The sequence below is a fragment of the Otolemur garnettii genome, unplaced genomic scaffold, assembly GCF_000181295.1.
Source record: "Otolemur garnettii isolate 467f Iridium unplaced genomic scaffold, OtoGar3 scaffold00110, whole genome shotgun sequence".
In the NCBI taxonomy this organism is placed as follows: domain Eukaryota; kingdom Metazoa; phylum Chordata; class Mammalia; order Primates; family Galagidae; genus Otolemur; species Otolemur garnettii.
The window spans coordinates 6833822-6851148 of NW_003852505.1; the positions used below are offsets into that span (position 1 = coordinate 6833822).

A 17327-nucleotide genomic window follows, 5' to 3' on the forward strand; every position below is an offset into this window, starting at 1 on the left:
TGGAAGTGTCTTGGATTGTGTGTGAAAACACCACACTGTACCCCCAAAGTGCATCAATGTACACAGTTACCATTCAATAAAAAAAAAAAAAAGAGTTCATTTTATGTTAAGTGAGAAAATGCATTCTGGATAACTGATGTGGCCATGTTCTTTCTCCCAGAGGACTTTTACCTCAGGGATAATACTGCATTTATCTCCATTTATAAGCAGGAAACAGAGGCACTGAGAGATTAGATCACTTTCCCAAAGTCATGCAGAAAGGTAGAGACATCCCATGGCCAGTTGGGAGGGGGAGGAGATTTTGATCTTTCTGCCATAGATATAAAACTTCTCCAAACTTTTAATACAGACATGACTCAGGACAAGGGATTCCAAGGAAGAAGTTTGCCCACTTCCATGTCAGTCTTAGTCTGCCCTCCTTGGGTGCATCTTTGACATTCTTCTGTCAGATACTTTTATTCCAGGCTAACTGGTAGATCACGATGATGTCATTCATTCCTTTGGGATGATATTCAGTATTAACTCAGGAAAGGGAAGTATCCCATTAGTGTGGAAGGATAGAATGAAAAGGGAGGTATGAGTAGGGAAAAAGTGGCCTTCAGTACTCAGAGTCAAGGGCAAATTAATCTCCTGTAGGAATTAATGCCTTCAAAAGGAAAGCACCATCAGTCCCCTAATGTCAGGGCAAAGAATCCATGGATACCAGGCCCCTTCATGGCTGTCCTTGCTCTGGCCTCTTTCTGGAATGCACTCTCCTAAAAGTCCTTGTACTGTTTTCAGACTTTAATAACTGAGGTTGTAGGTGTTCGGAAAAACAAGTGGTCCCCTTCCTGGCAATGAACAGCAAATTTTCTTCTCACAATCAAAGTGCATTTTAATGTAGTCCTTCGCCCCCAATTCTGCAATCAGAATATACTCTGCACTGTAGTCTCCCAAATTTATCTATATTTAAATACCACTAAAGCATTCTAGTATACCTACATCGTAAGTGATTAAAGTTTTGAGTTAGCCCTCATACAATGCCTGTACATTCCTTAATACAATACACATAATAGAGAATGATCCTAACTTAACCTATTGCAAAGTATTTGTATCGGATTCAACAATTTAACCAGACCTGTTGCCTAAAGCCAGTCAAATGGGGTACAGCCCCAGAGATGTCAGTTTGAGAAAACAGCCACAGTTTTTTTCCCAAGACAGACTGACCCATAATAAACTTCTCAATTCCCAACTGAAAGTCCTTTCAAATTTACATTTCCCCTTATCTTTGCAGATCCCTTCCCACTGAAGCCATGTGATGAGAGGAAATCACCGAAAACGCGGCTGCTTCAAGGATCCTGAGCCAGATTTCACTCTCCTTGGTGTCGGGCATGACACGATTATTGCTGATGGTGCAATGACCTTTCAATAGGAAAAACTGATTTTTTTTTCCTTCAGTGCCTTATGGAACACTCTGAGACTCACAACAATGCAAACCATCATTGAAATCTTTTTGCTTTGCTTGAAAAAAAATCATTAAATAAAAACCAACAAAAAAAATGGACATGCAAGATTTCAGTATGCGAAAAAAATCTTATTTAAAAAAGTCAGTTCAACAAAAGCCATCCTTTGATACCACTGCACAGTATCCAAACACCATGTTCTTTAATACACACACAAACACACACACAAATTTAAAATTCCAATTCAGCAAAAAGGCCCATCGTAGCTAAAAGAATTAACTCCTCCTGATTAAAAAAGAAAAAAAAAATATCTCTGTCTCCCAGCGTTTGGGAAGACAGACTGGCATTTCTTCTAGGATCTGCTGACCAGATGTTTTTGGTATTTCCTGTTGGTGGTGATGTTCTGTGCACCCTATTTTCTTTCAATGTTGCTGAAATGTGTATATCTTTAGAATGTAAATGCAACACTTAAGTAAATTCAAACACTTTGGAAAAGGGACTAAACGGGGACTTCTCTGTGTTCGTAAAGTGATTTTGTGAAAATGCTTTGATAACTTCCCATTTCGCAAAGGGATTAACAGAGCTTTCAAAATTGACTTTTGTGTGTAGCAAGGGACCGGGCGCTATCAGGATACCTCTCGGTGCTTTCCTAAAATGGATCCCGGGGCTCTCCAAGAAGCCTGGAATTTCAGCTCACAGATCTGTTTTTCTTGCTTCGGTGTGCATTTTAAGCCAATAGAGCTGAGTATCTAGCATTGAGGTGAGGGAAATGCTGCCTATACTCCCAGATGTGTTTAGAATATCTTTCTCAGAAACAACACTGTGTTTAGCTCGGCTTTCTCTGCTAAGTATGCCTTTCAAGTGTACTCGGGAGACAGGACCGCGTTGCAAGGCGGGACAGCAGGTTCAGACCACAGTTCAACAGTCCGACTTTACTCTTGCTAGGTCTGTCTTACCAGCTGTTGCCTGCTACTGCCTGTGGCTCTCCATCAGACTGCATGTGTCCTTTTCTAGTTTGCAAAGACTAAAATGCATTCCCAAACCTACTGCTAATCCAAGGGCCTCAGCATCACCCCAGGTCCTTGCTTGGAGCAGTCTCTCTACTCACTATCTCAGAAGATCGCTCCACTGCTCCATGGGCTATCAAGTAATGAATTGCATACCTGCCATTGGCCTCATCACGACAGTCAGAGGAAATAGTCTCCGTTCACTAATTACCTCCTATATAACGACGTATGCTTTCCGTAGTTCAGTAGTTTGCTCTCATCAATAACGTGCACTGGGAAGTTTCCAGACTGCAAAACCTAGGAGCTCGCATTCATATCCCAAGTGTGACCTTTAGATGCTTAGTTGACTCGCTGCATTTTTGCTCTTGTCTTCAGAAAAGAAAGGAAGAAGTCTCGTTCCAACGAAACATTTTCAGAAAAGTGTAATATAAACTTTCATTCCAAAAATTGTGTCATAAGCAAATAACGCACCTGTCAAATTTTAAATGGTATTGAACAAAAAAAGAAATCTGTTGTGTTTTTGTTTTGTTTTGTTTTCATGAAACTGTGATTTTCAACTTATGAATGCTATGATGTCCCAGCGCTGGAAGCTAACGCTGTGTGAACACGAAGTTGTATAAAACAAAGCAACCAACCTACACACAATCGTTTTCATAGGCACTATATAAAGAGAAATGTATGTTTATTGATTCAAATCAGTTTTTCAGAGAGGAAACTTCACTGGGATAAAGAGGCAGGTAAATTGGTTTGTTATTTAAAAAAAAAAACTTGCATGTTTTAAAAAATGTTGATTGCTTCAAATTTCTGCTACTAACTTCAAGCTATGGGATTTTGGCGGTAGTCACCTGAGGATTTTTTTTCCAATTCTTTTCTTTTTGTTGTTAAAGCTGTACTTCAGTGAACAGAAAAATTACCAAGCAAACTAATGGCTGCAAAAGCGTAAATTGCATGTGTGGGCATAAATTACAGAGCCTCATTGCCATGAGGTATTGTACAAAGTTTTAATACATTTTGTAAATAAAATTGTAAAGAAAGAATCCTGTGTCTGTACTTTGACTGCTTACAATTTTACTTGGACACAGATGCCAAGAAGTAATTTGCTAATTGACTTCCTCCCAGAAACTTTACCAATGATGTGACAGTCCCCTTACTGGATTGCACCTCTCCCCATCCCAACTGCAACTGACATTAGACTCAGACCCCTCAGAATCACAATCTAATCACCTTAGATTAGTTTAAGTCCTTCTGTTCCCAGTCTTTATCTCCCCAACCCTTTGAGACTCTCTCCCCAGAGGCTTGGCCCGGCTCCAACGTTGGTCCCCAATTTTCCCATCTCTGCACATGACCTCCCAAGGAAGTGCCCAAATTCAAAACTGATGACCTTCAAAACCACTTCCAATTACTTGCCTGTGCCAGTACAGACTATATGTTCTAGTACTCTTGGTTACCAGCAGTGTGCTGCTGCTTTCATGACTGATAATAGCTTAATGACTCATTGGAAAACCTTTATTCCACCAAAGGTCATTGATCTTTATTACACTAAAGCAATAATGAATTTAGGACTATACTGATTATAGAATATTACTGAGAGAGAAATGGAAGGCTAATAATCTAGTCTGATTTGCAGATTCTGAACATGGAATTCAACTTTATCCAATAAATAAAGCAAGGGCTTAAACATAAATCAGTTTTATACTATGATCACCATAATGACAGGGGAAAAAGAAAAGGTATAATTTGCAACTGAGTCTAAAAAGAAAGTGCAGTTGAGATGCTAGGGAGATAAAGGAAGAAAACTATCCAGGGTTAGGGAGTTAGAAAGCAAGGAACACAACACCTCAGAGAAGAAGAAAGATAGGAGCGACCAAGAAACACTCAGAAAATTCTGAAGTGTAGGCTGATATAATCACACTGCATACAACTTCACCTGTAGACTTCATCATAATTACTACCATTTTCTCTATCTTCTGAAATGCTGAATAACTGCCAAACCACTCACATTATATAACTCTTCAAGTGATTTTTTTTTTTTTTTAATTAAGACACCTGTGGCAGTCCCACCAGACGAGAAATGATCCTCTAGGGAGAAAGTTCAGTGACCAGACTAGAGTGATGTTCCCCTAGGGGCTGATGAAATCGGTTCAAGTACCAAACAATGTCCCCAGAACCTCCAAAATAATAGATTTCTATTTTAGTAAGAACTCCAATTCCTAACCCCAAAGGAGAAGCTAATCTAAGGTGCTGAGGCAGGTGACAGTGAAGCACTATTTTGGTTTTAGGTGGGATCTGGGGATTTCTCTCCTTGGAGGAAGGGAGAAGCAAAAAAGAACCCTTTTAGTGTTTCTCAAATGTAGGCAACTATATATTTTGCTTATACATGGGTCAACCTTGCCAATCAAGCCTGCAAAAATGCCTTAAACTTCAAACGGCACTCTCCACCTGTTACAAAAGGAAACTGCCTCTTAGTCTCGCATCAGTATTCTTGCCTTGCAAAGACTCACATCTGATTGCATTCAATCAATAGAACAATCTTCAAACAGAAAGGGTAAATGTATTTAAGGAAACCTTGGTCGGATCATGGGAGAAATGGTGCTACAAATCACATTCTGCTACTGGATGGGGGAAAAGTTTAACTTTGACTTGGGGAGATGAATATAGAGGAGAGGAATGAATTTAGAAGTGAGAAGCAAAACCATTATTCCTCAGAATTGAGACTCAACCAAGCAGAAGATGCATTAATATACTATCTCACAAGGGTCAGAAACCAGTTGCAGCACAAAGACCACCACAACCTATTATTAGTGGGAGAAATACTTTTTCAAAACCTGAGCCAACTCTTCATCTACTCTGGACTGTTGCCCTCTTTTCCTCACTCTGGGAGACTGGGTTTCCTGGGAACTAATTTATTATTAGATCACTTGGCAGACATGAAACTCAACAGCAACATATCTGCATTCAGTTATGGGAGCGCACAAAACTTAGCATCCCATTAGGAAATCTCTCTTGAATCTGGGGGCCCTGGCAAAACTTGCAGTTTCTCCCCTATTTTTCTGGATTGAAAGAAGAGCACAGTCTTTCAAAAGAATGGTGGATAGTACTAAGAATAAATCTAAACCAGTCTCCAGAACTAAAAGTACTATGAAATGCTAGGAGACTTTATGTACATCTAAGATTAGGAGTCATGGACAAGCCATTTACACTCAGTGAAGACACAGGGCACTTGGACTTTCTCAAAAGGCTCCTGGGTGGACACTCTTGTCAGGAAAGGGTGGAGAGAGGGTTTAGGAGGGCATATCAATGTCCCAAACCAACTATATCCTCAGCATACTCAATATTGGGGGTTTAAAACCCCATTTGAATGGGCAAGATCTACAAATTTTCTGATAGTCATTGTCATTGTAACCAAATATCACCTGGACAACTGGACAAGATGATTGGGGAAAGGCATACACTCTCTTCCTCTTCCCACCAGATGGAGACAGGGCAATCTCTGCACCTGCCCTCAGGGGGCTCACAGTCCTGGTGACAAGGCAGATGATGACTAAAAGAATCTGCATCCATTCCTGTCCAATGCTTTGCTTACAGAAACTACTATCAGGAGCCTAAGAGGAAGACTTTGCCTTTTCCCTTTCACATGGACTTGCTCTTCCTAGTACAATCAGGTAGAGTCTAATTGAATTTCTCTGTGAGCTTCAAAAGCTGTGAGCCTTTGCACTTGAGGAGTCATACCAGGCCCCTGTAAGCCTCTAGCTGCTGAGAAACTCAGAATGACCACTTTCCTGCCAGCCTACCTGCCCTCTGAGCAGAAGGTATTTGCTTATTTGTTGATTCACAATGCCCAAGATATGAAGTGTAAAAGAAACCTGTAATGACAGCATAAGAAACAACCCCCTCCCCATGTCAGCAGCTTTGGAAAAAATTGCCCCCGCAGTGGTTTCATTGAGCTTCAATCCTATAGCAAAATGGTTGATTTACAATTTTCCTAATAAATATTCATTAAGCTTAAACAAGTCAATTAAAGTTTTGGTGGCACCTCACAAACAAGAAAGCAGGGGAAAACAACTTTACAAATACTGTATTCCCAGAGACTTCCCCCATGAGAATGCCAAAGTTTCTCTGAAAGATTCCAAATCCTCTCTGAACCTGGTGAAGTCTCCTAGGGCCCATACTTTTAGCTTGTTGCACTCTTAATCTCCACTTCCTCAATTATTGCAGCAGGGCTTCTCCTGTTACCACTGTATAGGAACTTCTCTTACCAAGGTCATCAATAAACAGCAGTCTGTACGTTATAACAAGGAATGGCAAACTTCAGTCCCATGGCCTAAATCCAGCCTATCACTTGTTTTTTGTTAATAAAGTTTTATTGGGACACAGCCACACACGTTCCTTTACATACTGTGTGTGACTGCTTTCACTGAACAATGGCAGAGTTGACTAGTTGTAACAATATTGCCCACAAAGTTGTAACAATATTGCCCACAAAGTCTAAGATATTTACCAGCTTAATATTTACAGAAAAAGTCTGCCAACCCCTAATTTATCATACTTAATTGTTATTATTTTATTTGACCTCTTTCCAGACTTCAGTGCTATTCACCTCGCTCATCTTGGAAAATCTTTTTTTTTTTTTTTTTTTTTTTTTTTTATTGAATGGTAACTATGTACATCAATACACTTCTGGGGGGAAAATCTTATTCTTTTGACTTCTGTGAGAGCACTCTTTCCTGGGTTCCCATCTATACTACTGATAATTGCTCTTCTCCTTCCTAGTCTCCTCTTCTTTTAATGTTCCTCTCTCCTTCTGAGTTCCACCACTCTCCCTCCTTTCTTCTTACTCTATTTACTCTTCCTGGGAGCTATCCTATAGTTTCCATTTTCACCTACATTATGATGTCTCTTAGATCTTTATTTCTATCTCAAACCTTTCTCCTGAACTCTAAACCAGTACATTCAAATATCTATGGGATTATCCCATAACAAACTCAACATTTCCAACACAGAAGCTACTGTGTCTGTTCTCATCATTCATCTGTATTACCCCCCTCCCCTCTGCTAAACCAGAGCTTCCTCTTAGAGTCTCCATCTTGATTTAAAACTCCCTTGATGGGAAGTAAAACAAAATATAGAATAAATCTAATGAACTTTAAAATTTGTGGATATGACAATCTGAGAAAAACAGATCTTGCCCTCACAAGCAGAACCCACAGTACAATGACAATGGAAAAACAGATTGGTCAGTTTAACATCAATTTATACAGTTATAAAATGTAGTGAAAAGTAAACATATGGTTCTTTGAATCTTTTGGATCCCAGAATCATAATATGGATTAGCACGCATTTGGAAGAAAACCATCCTAAGGTTATCACCAAGGAAGGAATGTACACGCCCCAAGTGAGCTAGCCACTCCCTAAAAGATAACAATACAAGAAGGTGGCTCTGATAACTATGAAGGAAATATTAGAATCAACCCAGAAAGAACAAAAAAAGAATAGGTAGGGAGGTGCATTCAGTTTATATATACCTAAACATGTATATTCCTATAAGTATTCAGAGTACTCTAAGCAGCTCATTCTTTAGATTTTTTCATTACCCTTTTCTGTGGACTGAATTGTTGCCCCTTAAAAGTGTATATGTTGAGCTCTAAACCCCAATGGGAATGGATTTGGAGATAGGGTGTTCAGGAGGTAATTAAGGTGAAATAAGTCCATAAGGGTGAGGAACCAATCTAATAGGATTGATCTCCTTTTAAGAAGAAAAGACAGAGCTATCTCTCTCTCTCTCTCTCCACACGCATGCACAGAAGAAAGTCCATGTGGGCAAACAAGGAAGTGGCCATGTGCAAGCCAGGAAGAGAGACCTCACCAGAACCTGACCATACTGGCACCCTGATCTCAGATTTCCAACATCCAGTATTGTGAAAAATAACCTGTTGTTTAAGCCATCCAGTCTGTGGTATTTTATTAGGACAGCCTAAGAAGTCTAAGATATCCTTGTCATTGCCACAGAGAGACCACATAGAGAGGATGGTAGGATAGGAGTCAGTCACCACCATAATCCTAGTCACTCAATACAAGATATCTAGAGATCAACCTTGCCGGCTCCCTCCTTTATCTTCAGTCATGTTCTGACATTCAAGCCCCTTGATATCTCTAAAATTCATCTACTTCTATGAATCCCTACCTCAGTTTGAACTTATAATGCTTTCCATATAGCCTAATACAATAGCTTCTTAACTGTTCTTTTGTTTCCAGTTTTTGTCCCTCCAATTCACCTTGCACAACACAGCCAAAGTGACTTTTCTGATCTCATCACTCCTCAGCATCAATGGGTCCCTGTTGGTCTTTAGCATAAGAGTCAAGCTTTTTTTTTTTTTTTTTTTTAGACAGAGCCTCAAGCTATCCCCCTGGGTAGAGTGCTATGGCATCATAGCTCACAGCAACCTCCAACTCCTGGGCTCAAGCAAGTCTCCTGCCTCAGCTTCCCAAGTAGCTGGGACTACAGGCGCCCCGCCACAACACCTGGCCATTTTTTGGTTGCAGCCATCATTGTTGTTTGGTGGGCCTGGGCTGGGGATTCGAACCCGCCACCTTAGGTATATGTGGCTGGCGCCTTAGCCACTTGAGCCACAGGCGCTGAGCCAAGAGTCAAGCTTTTTATTTTATCATACAAGTCCTTTAGAGTCTGCTTCAGCCTTGTTAACCACTCTTCCATCTTCCTTATCCACTCCATCACACACATCCACTATGACTCAGTCATATTCAGCTATTTAAAATATCCAGCTTTGCCATATGTTCTCATGTTTCCATGTGTTTGCACATGCTTCTCTATCCACATGGAATTCTCTTCCCCTTTCCTTTATGCCTAACTCATACTCTATCTTCAAGACTAAATTGGCATCATTTCCTCTAAGAGACTTCCCTTGACTGTCCTCTCCCCCACGGATTGAGTTAGGGCCTCTTTCTTTTTGCTCCCTTCACAGTAATGCTTACCACTTTCATAGTACTATGATGATATATTGTCTTCTCTACTGGGTCATGCACTGAGACCAAGGGCAGAGTTTCTCTTCAGCATTTCCATAAGTGGAACAAAGTTGTAAATGTTTGATGAACAAATAAATGAAATGTGGGAATGGGAAAAAAAACAAACATAACTTAGGAAGTATTGTCAAAGACAAAGAAGAGGCGCCAGTTCATGATGTACAAAATAAAAATGAAAAAAATTCACAAACTTTCTGTCCAAAGACGTCCATGCTTTCCATAATCAATCAATCAGCAAAGGTGATTTTCCACAATCTGCCATCTTTTCAGTGTCTCTCTTCTCCTTAAAGAAGCCCTACCTCACCTCCCACCAGCCAGGTATCCAAGCCCTCAGTTTCCCTTGCATGTGGAGTATCTCTTCTACTAGTCACTATCACTACCTCTGACCAATGCCCCAAACTACACCACTGTAGCTAGATCCTAAACTGATGCACAGGACATCCACATGCGCAAGCTGACTCTCCTTTGTGAGACACAGTGCATAGTGGGTGGGAAAACTAAATTTTAGTCCAAACAAATTTACATCACACAAAGTGGTATTAGGTTCAGTTTATGTGGAAGAGTTATACACTCCTCATATCCCCCTTCAAGAATTGGCTTAAGCAGCTTCAAGGAGTGTAGTTAGCTGGCAGCCCTGAGCTATTAGCATCTTCTGAATTTGCCTCAGCTTTTACACTCTTATTGGGGCACCCAGCAACCAATGACTGAGCAAAGTGGTGATAATAAGGTCACACTCTCTGAGGGTGATCCCCAGCTAATAACCAATCAAAGCAATAGGATAAGCACTTAACCATTTCCACCCAATATAGGACTCCGCTAATGCACAACCTTTTCTCCAAAGAGCACCTTTGGGTTGGCAGAGGCTTCGTCAGGTATGCATCATCTCTGATGTCTCCCCCAACGTCAGAGATGCCAATCCTGCCTTGTCTCTATTTCTTCACAGGCATTATTCCCTAATAAGCTTTTTGTATTCCTAACTCATTCCCCACACGTGTTTCTCTGAAAGGCCACCCTGTAATATTTGGTACTAGAAATAATCCAAAAATACAAATTGTAATATGGGGCTTAGGGGTCTGGACTCATCAGCAGCTGACTGGTAATGAGGACCCCATTCCTGGTAGGTTAAGCACAGAAAATCCCTGGTATGAGGCAGCAGCCCTATTTTTAAAGCTTTCACCTGTGGCATTTCAGGCAAATGTACTGGTGGGGAGGAGGCATTAATTAGTGGAATGAGCCAAGCATTTCAAATAGGAGAATTGTTTAGGAGCATTATAAAGAAAATAGGATTTTATACTTTTTTAAGTTACATTGATGGCCATAAGCATATAATAAAAAGCTAAAGACAAATAACAAATAAAATTTAAAGGTGGCTAGACACAGTGGCTCATGCCTGTAGTGCTAGCACTTTGGGAGGCCAAAGAGGGAAGATAACTTGAGGTCAGGAGTCCTAGATCAACCTGGAGAGCATAGTGAAACCTCCGTCCATCTCTACAAAAAGAATTTTTTAAAAATAAGCTGGGCATGGTGGCAAGCACCTGTAGTCCTAGTAACACAGGCAGCTGAAATAGGATTGCTTTAGCCCAGGAGTTTGAGGCTACAGTGAGCTGCAATCATGCCACTGCACTCTGGCCTGGGTGACAGAGCAAGACCCTGTTTTGAAAATAAGCATACTTTTTAAAACTTAAATGTAAGAGCACAAAACTCTCTTTAGTAGCATACAGCAAAGCCCTAGTTTCGCAAAATGAATGAGCATAAAAAGCTAAAGAGCCAACCCAGGATGTGATCATTAGAGTGCTGAACTTCAAGGACAGTTAAATACCCAACTTAGGCAGGTATGTTGTGCCAAAATGGGGGTCCTAGTTGAAAAACTTTGGGACTTGATACATGGAACTAGGACATCTAGGTCAATGCTGCTGAAGATTTCAACTCCTCAGTCTTCTCTAAAACTTCTGAGCCTACAGAAGTGGCCTACTCCAGTAAGAGCTGGTACTTCCTCTGTATACGAAGACATGGAGGTCTTTCCTCCACAAAGTAATAGCCTTATAAGCAGCAAATGACTTCCAAAAACAAGCTGGACTTGATAGAGAAGGAAAGGGACTATACCCCAAAGGAACTAGAATACCTAGCCAGCATGCGCTGGAGGAAGTCAGGAGAGTGCCCATGGGACTAGATTCTGAAGGTGTTTCATCAAGGAGAGCTTTATAATAAGCCTAGATAAAGGAAGGTTTGTTGGTTTAAGAGCACTTTCTTGAGATACAAGACTTTAACAGGGCCTTAGAGGCTGGTGTAACATGCTACTAAGGAGACTTCTATATGCGTAGAAAAAAAAAAAAAGCCCAAACAGACTGATGTTGAAATTCCTGAATTGCTGTGACAGATGGTAGAGGAAGAAATTAAAAGGCTGAGGGAAGTGAGCGTGCTGGAGTGAATATGTTATATGAAGTCAGAAGTTCCACTAGTAGGTTATGTCACGTAGGAGGATCCAGAAGATGCATGATTCACCTAGGTCATCGGAATGCTGGTGAAAGCTGCAGGAGGATCACCAGTAAGTTCATTGGTGACTCTTCCCTGCAGGATAGAGAAGATGATGAGAGATGTGATCCCTTGCTTTGTTGATAGAAATAGAAATGATTGCCAACCCTCCCCACCTGCGCATAGAGACCAGGTGATAGCAATCACCATCAGAAGCCAGAGGTTTGTAATTATTGCAACAGCAAACATGATTAGATTGGCAATCAAGTGAGCCTGAACTGTAAAGAATTTAAAAAATGGCTAATAGAATACAGCATCTCTAGAGAAAAAATAGATAGCCAAAAAGCATATTTCTTAACATAGGTAATTTTTTTAAAGAGTAAGTATAAATGAGCAGGAACTAGATGTCAGTCTTCCCAACTAAAATATCACAATTCCTAGTCCAGTTTCTAAACGAGCTAATTTTCAGCCCCAGAACCTACTGGCTAAAGAGAAACCCCCCCCAAGAAGAAGAGCCTGGCAATACCTGTCTTTCCCCTACCAGGGATGTCTAATCTTTTTTTTCTTTTCTGCTCCACACTGGAAGAAGAGTTGTCTTGGGTCACATATTAAATATACAAACACTAACAAAAGCTGATGTGCAAAAAAAGTGGGGGAGGGGTTCCATGAATACTTTTCATGATATCTGACACCACAGATAAGGAAGACAGTCCTCAAATAATCTGCACGAGGTCCATGGGCCACGGGTAGGACACCCCAGCACCTAGTCTTCACCAACCTACTTGGGTAGATTTACTAAATTTACTGCACAATAGGAAAAAAGGCATATCTAAATGTCCCAAGCTCTATTGGAGCAAGGGTCTGAATTGACATTGATACTTGAAAACACGAAGCATCATCATGACTCCCTATTAGAGCAAATTTTATATGGTAGTCAGATTATAAATGAAGTCCTGGCCAAAACCTGACTCCTGAATCCACTGAGTCTGCTGGGCTCACTTGATGTTCATTTTTCTGATCTCTGAACACATAGTTGGAATGGATATATGAAATAGTTAGTGTAATACTCATGCTGGGTCCTTGGCCATGGTGGAGAAATTCAGATGGGAGAATCTGAAGTTGCTCTTCCTTCCTTTGCTAAAGACTAACCAAGATAATAAATCAAAAATAGGCTATTAAGTTATAGCTTACATATAAAAGGTATAAATTAGTTTCATAATAGGGGTGTGTGCATTGGATACTTTTTCTTCCATTCTTGTGATACTTTGCTCAGAAGAACATTTTCCAGCTCCATCCATGTGAACATGAAGGACGTAAAGTCTGGGGAGGAAGAAGAGAGGGGGGAATGGGTGGAGGGAGGGGGATGGAGGGATCACTTCTGAGATTTATCTTACAAGGGTACAAGTGAATCTTTCAAAGAGCAGAATGTGAACGTTTTAAAATAATAACTAAGAAAATGACACGAAGGCTATGTTAACCAGTTTGATGGAAGTGTTTCGGATTGTGTGTGAAAACACCACAGTGTACCCCAGAAGTGCATTAATGTACATAGTTACCATTCAATAAAACAATAAATAAATAAATAACCCCCCCCAAAAAATAAATCAATCAAAAATAATTTCCACCATTCCACTGTTGGACAGTGGAAATTATTGCCACTTGTAAAAATTTAAACAACATAAAAGTGGAGCTCCATATAGTGGCCTGTTTAATGACAAAGTCTGGCCCCTAAATAAACTAGATGGATGCTAGAAAAATGACTGTACACTACTGCAAACTCAACCGAGAAGTAACCTCATCGGTACTTGATACGCAGCGGTTGATTTGGTAAATGCCTTATTTCCTATCCTAATCAGGAAAGAGCATCTGAAACAGTAAGCATTCATACGAAAGATACAACAAATACATTCACAGTTTTGCCTCAGGGCTATGTTAATTCTCACAGCTGCTATATAAGGGAATGCAAAGCCATATGGACTATCTGGACATCCCTCAGGGTATCACGTTGATCTTTAACATTAGTTGACATCATCATTGCTGACTCAGCAGACTGAGCAATAGAAGACAAACACATTGAAGGCCTTGTGAATACACATGTTCCAGAGGATGGGAGATAAACCCTTTAAAGATTTAGAGATCTGATACTTTAATATAGTTATTAGGGAATCTATCATCAGGGGCATGCAGGGACATCTCCCAAGTAAAAGCTGAATTTTACTTTCAGTAAAATTTCACAAGATTCGCAAATGTCTTTTTTGGTCCACATTCTATTTTTGAGATTTATCTATATTGGCTATATCAGTAGACTGTTTCTTTTTATTACTGAATACTAGTCCACTGCATGAAGATAAATTCCTGAATTGTTTTGGTTGTTTGACTAAAAAGGATTTTATTTTACTATTTTTTAAAAAAAATTTTTTTATCAAGGCAAACTCAGATACAGATTGTATTTTTTATTAGGCAAGCATGGAACAAGGTTTATTGAGGAAGAGAAAGAGACGTTTACATAGTAGGAAAGTTTATAAAACGAGATATGTTTGTCACAGACAGCAAACAGGACCCTGCTGCAGGGAAATTAGGAGAGTAGGCAAAGAGCTCACACACATATTTTAAAATGCACAGGATTTAAACAAAGATATCTTTTCACAAGGGTATATACCTATCTAACTACACATGAATCCAGGTATATAGCATTGCCATCACACTAGAATGTTCCCTCATGTCTCTTTCTCATCTATCATCTCCACCAATCTCTGGCCCAAAGCAGCCACTATTTGGATTTTTATACCCATACATACCATTCACAGAAATGAAATACTGTATTTTATTTCAAATTAATATGAGGGAACAAATTTTTAGGTTACATTGTTCTCGCATCCAAGGTAAAGTTCAAGTTGTAGGAGAGCCCCTCCCCCAAAGGGGGATGCTGAATACCCTTGAATTGTGCACATTAGGTGAGATCCCACCAAATGCCCTCCATCCTTCCGCCAGTCGCTCTCCCCCCTTCCCTTCCTCTCTGCCTCCTCACCCCTTCCCCTTGCTAGACTGTATTTGTGTTTTATCATGTGTATGGGTGTATAAGTGTTTGCATATTGGTTTCATATTAGTATTGAGTACATTGGATTATTTTTTTCTATTCTTGAGATACTTTACTTGGCAATTATGAACTGAGTGCAATAAACATTCTGTTGCAAATGTCTTTGTGGTGAAATGATTTTTGTTCTTCTGGATAGATACCTAGTAATGGGATTGCGGGATCAAATGGAAGGCTGACTTTTAGTTTTTAGAGAATTCTCCATACTTCTTTCCACAAAGAGTCGTATTAGTTTGCAATCCCATCAACAGTGTAGAAGTGTGCTCTTCTCTCCATATCCATGCCAGCATCTTCAACTTTGGAACTTTGTGATGTGGGCTATTCTCACCGGGATTAGGCGACATCTCAGGGAGGTTTTGCTTTGCATTTGTCTGATGACCGATGAGCATGTTTTCATGTTTGCATCTATCTTCCAAGGCCAAGGTTCTGATCATGTCTCTTGCCCAGCCATAGATGGGATTATTTTCTCTTTTCTGGTTGATTTGAGTTCTCTATAGTCAGGAAAGTTTGCCCCTTTCCCCACCAAAGTTAGAATTACAAACCCACTGTTTTCCACACTGCCACTGTTTCAGCCTAGCCACTATTTCCCTGCTGCTGTTTGGTGACCCACACAATGCTGGGGGCTCTCGGCTAATTCACTAAATACTTGGGCCTCTGCAGGGGCCAGTCCTTCAGGCAATCAGGATAGAGGTGAAGGGTAAGCCGTGTCCTCAGGATTGCAGAGAAAATATTTGTTCACTTTTGTGCCAGACAGGATATACCAAGGCTCAGAGGTGGGACCTTCCTGGAGGAAGAGGACCGGGATGTAGTGGCTCTCAAAGCTTCTGAGACTGCTCAGCCTGTGGGCAGCTAGGCAAGTCTCTGGGGCCTGCACAGGCTCCCAATCCCCTTCATATAGCCGAGTCTTGGGCTTTGGTCCTTGCCCCCACAGCTGTGGCCCACCCTGCCGCCACCACCTCCCCTGATCACATCCCTTGGTGGAGGCCACTCCTACCAGATCTTGGATCCTCCCAGACTGAAGCTCCTTACACTCAGTGGGCCCAGGTGGGAGGGCAATGTGGCCACAGAGGCCTGCTGGGCCTACCCACTCCCAAGGCTTACCATCCATGTATAATGCACATCCTTATTTTTCCCTCAAAAATTTGGGGAAAAAAGTGGGTAGTATACATAGCAAAATATGGTAACACAGTATATACTCTTCTGTGTCTGGATTTTTCTGCTCAGTATGCTGTTTTTGAGGCCTATCTATATTGGACATGTCAGTAGTCTTTTTCTTTTTATTGGTAAATAGCAGCCCACTATGTGAATATACCACATTATCTACATATACAGCTTTGTATTTAATTTATGGGGTACAAGTACAATTTTGTTACATGCATAGATTATGTAGTGGTGAAGTCGGGGCTTTTAGGATATCCAATATCGAAATAATGTATATTGTACCCATTAAATAATTTCTCATTATCCACTCTCACCTTTCCAAGTTTCCATTTTCTATCACTTTGTATCCATGTGTATGCATTATTTAGTTCCCACTTATAAGCAAGAACATGCTATCATTGCTGAATTTTGTACACTTATGAATAAGTAAATACAATGCCTGATGACCCAATGCTTTGAGTTGTGGAAGCAACACAGTACACACCTAGGAATACTGCTGTGGCCCATACAGTGGGTAAAACGAGGGGCTACCAAGTTTTTTTGTTTTCTTTTTTCCTTTGCAATTTTTTTTTTTTGGGGTGGGCCGAGGCTGGGTTTGAACTCGCTACCTCTGGCATATGGGGCTGCTGTCCTACTCCTTTGAGCCACAGGTGCTGCCTGGGGCTACCAGTTTTGACTAGAGCCCAGGCCAGAAAAGGGCTTTTTAACAGATCCAAGCCATGGTGCAAGTAACCCTGCTACTTAGGCCATACACCTCGATGTCCCTATGGTGTTGGAGGTTTAGGTGTTGAAAATAAGATGCAATGTGAAGGTTATAGGAGAAATGTGGAAGAACCCCTGTGCAGGCCCCTGAATTCTACAGCAAGGCCATCCCAGATAATATGCATGCCTTTTGAAAAATAGCTCCTAACAAACTCTTTGGCCCTGATGCCCGGATAGAGAGAACATTTACCCACAAAACATTGACCGTGCATCTAGAAATTTCATTAGCTGGTCCTGTCAGACCCACCAAGTCTTAACATTGAGTAAGCCAGCAGCAGTAGTGATAAATATAGAAATGGTACATCCAGAACCTAGTGCAAGATGAACAAGCAGACACTGGGAGGTTGCATG

General features: G+C 40.7%; 1 protein-coding gene across 2 annotated transcripts in view; it reads left to right on the forward strand.

The window, feature by feature from the left end:
• Positions 1-3486, forward strand: part of GRIA3 (glutamate ionotropic receptor AMPA type subunit 3) — a 315536-nt gene extending 312050 nt beyond the window's left edge. For both annotated transcript variants that reach the window (XM_003797025.1, XM_003797026.1), the window contains exon 16: positions 1274-3486. The gene's annotated coding sequence lies outside the window, so the exon portion shown is untranslated. The remainder of the gene's footprint in view (positions 1-1273) is intronic.
• The last annotated feature ends 13841 nt before the right edge of the window (positions 3487-17327 follow it).